The sequence below is a fragment of the Gossypium raimondii genome, chromosome 8, assembly GCF_025698545.1.
Source record: "Gossypium raimondii isolate GPD5lz chromosome 8, ASM2569854v1, whole genome shotgun sequence".
Lineage (NCBI taxonomy): Eukaryota > Viridiplantae > Streptophyta > Magnoliopsida > Malvales > Malvaceae > Gossypium > Gossypium raimondii.
The window spans coordinates 15,530,531-15,538,514 of record NC_068572.1 but is presented as its reverse complement, the minus strand read 5'-3'; the positions used below and the strand labels follow the sequence as shown (position 1 = coordinate 15,538,514).

The following is a 7,984-nucleotide window of genomic DNA, read 5'->3' as shown; positions in this document are numbered from 1 at the left end:
GAATGGTTCTACTTATCGAGAAAATTTTATAAAGAAAATTTTTCGCTAAATCATTCCAGGATGTAATAGAACATGGCTCTAATGAGTAACCAATTGGCCTCGTTATTGCACAAAGAGAATGGGAATAACCTAAGACGCACAACATCATCGGATACCTCGTTGTACTTAAAGGTGCCATAAAGTTGTAGGAACCGTTCCAAGTGTTGATTCTGATCTTCCACCACATTTCCCTTGAATTGCAGTGTATTCTAGATCATTTGAATAGTAGTCATCTTTATCTCAAAGTTATTGGCGTTCATCATTGGTCGTTTGATACTATCTCACACCACATCGAGGGTTGGTAACGTGTACTCACGCAACGTCTGCTGATCCATTGGGACTTCTTCTCGTAGATTAACTTGTTGCTCTCATGGATCTTCAAATAACGGATTTTCTCGGGGTAAATTTATTACCGTGGGTGTATCAATGTTCATTGACTAATGAGTGCGCCTGAGTATTTTCTCCAAATCTGGTTATGGTTCGATTGGGGTGCGGGAGTTTCGGGTCATAAACAAACTAAAAGTTAAGAATTAAAAAGAAACTAAACAAATAAAAATAAATAAATAAATAAACAAAAATTAAAAATATCGTATCTATAGGCTTTAACGATCTTATTTATCTTATTAATTGTAAAGGTATTTTAAAGATTTAATGCCGAAACCTCCCTGACAACGACGCCAACTACTTAATCGCCTATAAATGTGTAAAAATATCACACCAGAAATATATAAAAGTAAATCGACAGTGCCCGCAAGTATACAAGTCAAATTGTAACATAGTATATATGTACAACGAAACACAGGAAGTATTCCGAAGATCATACCCAAGGGAGGATGGAATAAATCCATAGAAAACCTCTTTACAATAATAAGTCTAAATAGTAATAATTAAATCATATATTACGAAAAATCATAAAAGGGAATAATAATAGAAATTAAGTAATTAAAATAAATAAAATAAATTAGACAAACAACTAAATTTATAAAACCAATTAGGAAGGTTAACTCGTTTTAGGATTTGTAATTAATTTTGGATTAGGATTTTAGGGTGGATTAGCTATCAATTAATCAATTATTACCTCCCGACCTCTAATTAATTAATCAATTGCTTGATACTCTCTTATCTCCCGACCTCACTTTCTCAACCAAGATAAACTATGATTTACTCGGTTAAACTTATCTCCCGATCTCATTTAACCTATGATTACTTTCTAGGGTTGTCAAGCCTAGGGTTTAGGAACACGTAATCTATACCAACTAATCCTCTCGAGAAACTTTAAATCATTCGTTAATTATGTCCCCATCCACTCATTAAACTTCCTGAGGGATTTAGCCACTCATGTTATTCATAATCTTAATCTCAATTAAATAAAACATGAAAAGATCCTGATTGAATCAAAAGAGAAAATAGATTAGAATAATCTTGAATTTAATGTCAAATGAAGAATGGAGTGGTAAATCTCTCAATTGGAATAATGGATATCATCGCTTGCAAAAGAAAATAACTAAAATACTTCAATAATATAAAAAGAACTCTTGGATCGAAATCAATTCCAAGAGGAAAGAACAAAGTTGTTTATAAAAAATCGAAAGAAAACTAAGTTTAATCCTACTCCTAAACTACGAGGGTTTTTGAAGGCATCTAAGATGACTTAGTTACATCAAACCCTTAAGGTCTTATTTATAGGAGTGTTGGAAGCCCGAATTAGGTCTTTGAAGTGTCCTAGGTTTTCATATAAAGTTGATTATGCAAATGAAACTAACCCTGGAAGACTTAGGCAGCATGTCAACCTCTGTTGCACCATACAAGATCTATGGCATGGCATGACATGTGATTCACGCCTTATTTGGTTGGTTACATGCTTTGACGGCTCGGGAAGCTTGTGCATTAATCGTCCCTTGCTCCCACATCAATTGAGCCTATAATTCGTCATCCTACATAATCAATTCAACACATTAGAATTACCTAAGGCCCATGTCGGCCTAATAGGTAACAACATTCACAAATTGTGTTAAAAACTCTTATTTTTATTACATTTTAATACTAAGTACTAAGTATCGAAAATGCAATCCTAAATACTAAATTGGCTAGAAAATAAGGTCTTTAAGTGCGGAAATAGACTGAAATTACTACTACATTTGACGACAGGTCATTAAAACAAAGGGAAATTCCCCCAATTAAGTCTTCAGAACTACTATATATAATAACAGTATTACATGGTTGAATTAGGTTAATTACAAATGTCTAATCACATTTAATTAAGGTTGTGTAGACTAAAACACCCTTAGCTGTAAATTAGGCCTCGTCGAACTGGTGTCACGACATTCATAAGCTGCTGTCGTGACATTAAACATCAAACTGGACTTCCTTGGCTTCAAAGGTGGATGTCGCGACATTGATGTCTTCATGCTCCTTGGTTACTTTGAAGTTGGTTGTTACGACATCCTAGTTGGATGTTGTTGCATTGAAGATAGTCCACTGACTCCTTGGCCTAAATTGATGTCCTACACAGTTAATCAACTTGTTAATCTTCCCTTAGGCCTGGATTGGCCTAAAAGGTCATAAAACACATCAAAGTTCTCATTTTATTAATTTTAACTAGGAAAGTACTAAAACATAAAACTAACTAAAGTAATTCTAAATCACTTGAAAACAAGCTCATTAAGTGTTAAAAGAAATGTAATTTGCCACAACGAATTGTGGCAGATCATCAAGCTTTAAGATGTGATGAGTTTAGTAAGTACATCAAGAATTAAACTTACCATTTAAAAAAACCTATGTTATCATTTAAAGTATCTGAATATTAGTTATGTACAGTGAAATTAAGTGAAAAGTAACCATAGTGAATTATTAAACTAACATTCTATAGATCACTTACCAATTCATTTATATGACCACTTACCTTTTATATTATTTTCCCAATTGTAGACTCAATAGAACACGTAAGATATGTGTATAGAAAATTAATTCATTTGCACAACGGTGCCAGTACTACCTTACACCAAAGTGTAAAATAAACAAACGACACCGAAGTGCCACTGTCACTAGCACCGAAGTGCCACTATCACTAGCGCACTTGAAAATCTCCTAATGGCATGTCATCTATATCCTACTAGCTCACACCTTGTCTACATGAGCATTTATATGTTAAATTCAGTACATTTACTCAACAATTAAAAACAATTTAAATTTTACACCTTTTTCCGTATAGTCTTTGTTCAGATGAAAATTCACTATACTTTCTAATTTCACTATAACTTTACTTTTCGTCTATTCACTAATACATTATACTTCATTCAAACCCTATTTATCAATATTTTGGTTCACATGTCTAATTTTTTACGCTTGACAATGTCCTTACTACAATTTAGTCTCTTCATTCAAATCTACTCATTTTGAAATTAGAATCCAATTCATATTTTCACTTTTCATTCATCAAATTTTATACATATATACTTGACATATTCACATACAATTCAATCATCATGTAGAGCCCCAAACCTGGCCAGGATGGTCTGACCCAATCTAGAACGTCACTTACGTGACTCTCCTTACCGACCACCAAACACACCAAAAAATCATCGTTCACACCTCAAAATATGCATGTAACATATTTATATGTATAAGCATCAATCATATAGTCCAGGGTAAATATATAAACTCTAAATCATGCTTCCGTTACGCTACTCTAATCAATACAACAATATGGGTATATTCATCTTTCCTTATACAATATACAAATCATACATACCTCAACAAGTTAAGCATACATACAGTTTAAAGCATCTGAACTTAGACTGTATTTGAAAGAAACAATTTAGAAAAATAAGAAAGACTCATTTAATTACAAAACAAAGATTTAAGGACTCCAATTGCAAAGTATGAAAATCAGAATTGTATTGCAAAATTATCAAAACATGGTTCAATCACACAATATATCATGTCGTGATCACACAACATTCCTCGTCGTGACGTCGATCCTTCATCGTAACGTCGTCTATAATTTCTGTAGAAAATAGCCCAAAACTGCATATGACACTTTTTCACATTACCAAGCATATCAATTCGCGCATTTAGCTTAATTTATCTAATCCAAAATATCATAAAACATAGATAGATCGTATTAAGTATTATCACACACTTCAAAATTTCTCAACACACAATTTGACATCCAACGTAAATAGTTATGCTAGCATGCAATCCTAACTTCATAAATCAATTACTTAGCATACCAATTTTACATTAATAGAATTTTTATGTGCATAAAAGGTCTATTTCATACCAACAAGTCATTTGAAACTTGCTACAACTTTCAGCATACACTAAAAACATCTATGTCATTATTCGCCCATAGGCATACAAATCATTTATCATGCAACTCAAACCATCATAACATTCATATTCAAAATCAAAATTCTCAAATAATCAAAGAAAATATCAAAGTCTAACTCCCAAAGTAAAGTCTCATATTGCCATCCTTATTGAAGTAGGAAACACATCACATACTCAAGAAAGTTTGGTCTTGTTTTGGATCACTTGGATGGCTCACTTCTCCTCCAACAAAACAACTATTTATCTGTAAAATATACATAAGAGTGTGAGCTTTTACAATCTTAGTGAGTGCTGAAAATGACCATAAATAAACCACAATCTCAAGGTTATAAAAAAGCATACTGTATCATTCACTCATGGCATAGCATTAAGCATAACTCCTATCAATCATATTGATATATTAGCATATTGTGACTAAGAAACATGTATAAACACATATGTATTGGATAAGCAGATCTCCCAACACACCAAATGACTCATAGAGTCTATACTAGTCCCATAAAAGTGTAGCATGAAGCTAACACTCTCCAAACACACCAACTAGTCCCATTGAATAGAGCTAAGTTCAACATTCCTTTGTCTCTCCAAATCAGTCTCGAGGCCTCAATGCCCACATAAATAAGCAAATAATGGTGAGTACTCACAATCCTATGGCTTGCCAATGATATCAAATGGTTCCAAAAGATCACAATGCCTACATATCCAGTTAAACACACATGAACTTATTATTTTATGCACATTTTTACATATCGTATAATACATGTCCATATCACTTAATCAAATCTAATATAAGGCACTTTCAAGTGCTCACATAACAGTCAAAGAGCCTTATAACATTGATCTCATATCTTGTGCATAAATATCAGCAAGCTCATATCATATTTATTCATAATCACATAACATTGTCATTGACATTTCAGGATAATTCACATAGCATATCACATCTCATAAACATGATTTGAATAATGATAATAGATCGAATAGGGATACTTACACTCGAAACTTAGAATAGGTGTCTAGGCTAACCTAAGCTCCCTAATAATGGATTGAATTGTGCCTAGAAGAAACAATTTCGGTCACTCACCGGATTACTTTCGGTCGAATGTCAAAGGCTAGGTAAGCTTCTCTTTGCCTTTTGCCTTGCTGGTAGAAGCTCCCGATTGATCCAGCATTTTGAATACATAATAAAAACATTACATACTCATTAATTACATACTTATTTGCATCCAAACCATAGCAAAACTGCAGATCTACACTCTTTTATTACTACCGAAAATTAACTAGTTTTATCGAAATAAGAGATTCCTTGCCAAATTTTCATTTTTAAACCTCGGATTTGATTTCAAACATCCTAAATACCATTTAATTACAAATATAGGTCTTAAATTTCATCTAATTAGTCAGATTTAACTTTTTCCAAAAAATCAAGCTCTCATGAGCATTTAAAGAGAGAAAATGTTCTATTCTTAAAAATTCATTAACGATCGATTAAACCGAGTTGAAATACCTTCTAATTAGTTCAAAATGGGTCAAAAATAACTTTAAAATAGTATGTTTACTTATGATTTCAGGATTCATCATTTTTTAATCAAAGCTTGGTTTAAAAACGTTGGATCTATCAAAATCTCCATACAATCAAGTAAAACTCGAATTGAATTAACAACATGATTTGTTTGATCATAAAAATTCAGAATGTTACCTCAATTTTTAAAAAATGGAAAACTATGGATCTAATTCAAGGATGAACATGAGAAGAACAATGGAAAAATTGATGGAGAAATCATAGTTTTTTCTTTGAAATTGGAGGTTATTTTGGTGTTTGGAAGGTTAGAGAGTCTGAGTTGTTTGGCTAATTTAAGAGGAAAACTTAAATTGGGATTTTTATAGAGATTTCAAATGGAAGAGATGGAGGTAAAGTGACAGTAAGGTGTTTAAATAGCCAACCATTTTTCAAAAATTGGGCAATTGCCCTTTTAACCACTTTGGATTTCCACCCTTTTTTAAACCAGTCCAAATTTAATTAAAACCCCATTTCATCAATTTTTTTCAAAACCGGCTTTATATTTAGAATCCGTTTTAAATTAATTAATAATCAAACGCTTATTTTAATTTCCCTACCTAAATTTTAATCTCATTTATTATTTTAATATTTTTACCTAATTATTACTACGATCCTAATTCTGGTATTTGGTTCACTAACACGATTCTACTAACCTGATTTTTGGGATGTGACATATCAATCCATTTTAATATGACTTACACTTAGGTTGAATTAGGTAAAGTAAAATTCTGGAAGTACTTACAATCAAATGCTTGGATGAGCTCTTTCTTCTTCCTTCATTCTTTTGCTACTTTTTTCCCCTTATAAAGACCTTGTTAATCACCTCTCTTCTCTTTCTCTTCATTAACATATCACACACATACAATATTTAATTTCAAACCCACAATCACGCATCATTTCCATGCACCTTTAATGAAATAAACATGAAATCCTTAAAGAAACTTTATCATCCTTACCTTGAACTTTTACTTAAATCCCTAACTTCACTTTTTTCTCTCCATAAATGTGAACACTAACTAACTTTACAAGAAACTTAGCTTGCTATGAGGTTGCTTTATTGATTTCACTAGGAATCAATGGAAAATTTGATGGTTTTGAGCTTGAGGAGATTGGAAATGGTGAAAAAGAACTAAAATAAAAGAAAATAAAAATTGGCTATAAAGAAGGTGGAAGGTGACGTGAAAGAGAAGGGATGAAGATAATGGAGAAGATTTTTCTACATCTTTCTATATTAAAAATCTATTTAATTTAATATTTAAAATTATTAATAATATCTAATTAAAAATCTAAACATCATCATACACTGGTCCACATTCAATTTCAATCTCATCCAAAATTTATTGTAGTTCTTGGTTAAATTAGACTTCTAATCCTTCCTCTTTTCCATCAATCTAATGCAATTATTCTATTTTAAAAAAATTCATACTTTTACCCCAACACTTTTCATATTATTGCGATTTAGTCAATACCTCAATTTAATTTTTTTCTCAATTCAAAAGTCTTTTTAATTTCCTACATGATCCAACTACCTTTGCTACTCATACTCATAATTCCCATTTTACTTACTTAGAAAATTCTAACACACGCAAGTTCCAAAATAGCACTACTCTCATCTTAAGGGGTGTTACGGATATTACATCCATGATCTTAGTTCAAATCCATGTAAATGTGTAATTTTTTAAAAAAATTTAAAATTTTTCTTATATTTATATTATGAAATAATAGGTACCAAATCTTTTCATATTTTTATTTTTAAAAAATCATTTTCATTTAAAAACATGTTTTTAAGAAAGAAAATTTAAAGAATTAAAATTATTTTCTAAAATGAAAAGAAAATAAGAAACTATTTTCCTAAACCAAATGGAGGTGTGTTTGGTCTTAGAAAATATGGGTTATTTTGTGTTATTTTTTGGAAAATAGATTTTTCTTTAAATGTTAGGGTTGAAAATTTTGAAAAATATTATGAAAAAGTGTTTCATTATTTCCGCTAAAACTATTTTGAAAAATTAGAAAATACATAATTTTTAATTTGGATTTAATCGATGAATTGAT

The 7,984-nt window shown here is 31.2% G+C and overlaps 1 long non-coding RNA gene across 1 annotated transcript; it reads right to left on the bottom strand.

Moving 5' to 3' along the window:
- Positions 1-2,191: 2,191 nt before the first annotated feature.
- Positions 2,192-7,110, bottom strand: LOC128042962 (uncharacterized). Its single transcript, XR_008198585.1, has 4 exons — positions 6,889-7,110; positions 6,675-6,770; positions 5,456-5,514; positions 2,192-4,615 (listed from the first exon to the last, which is right to left on the bottom strand). It is a non-coding gene; the product is annotated as an uncharacterized LOC128042962 (long non-coding RNA).
- Positions 7,111-7,984: the final 874 nt, after the last annotated feature.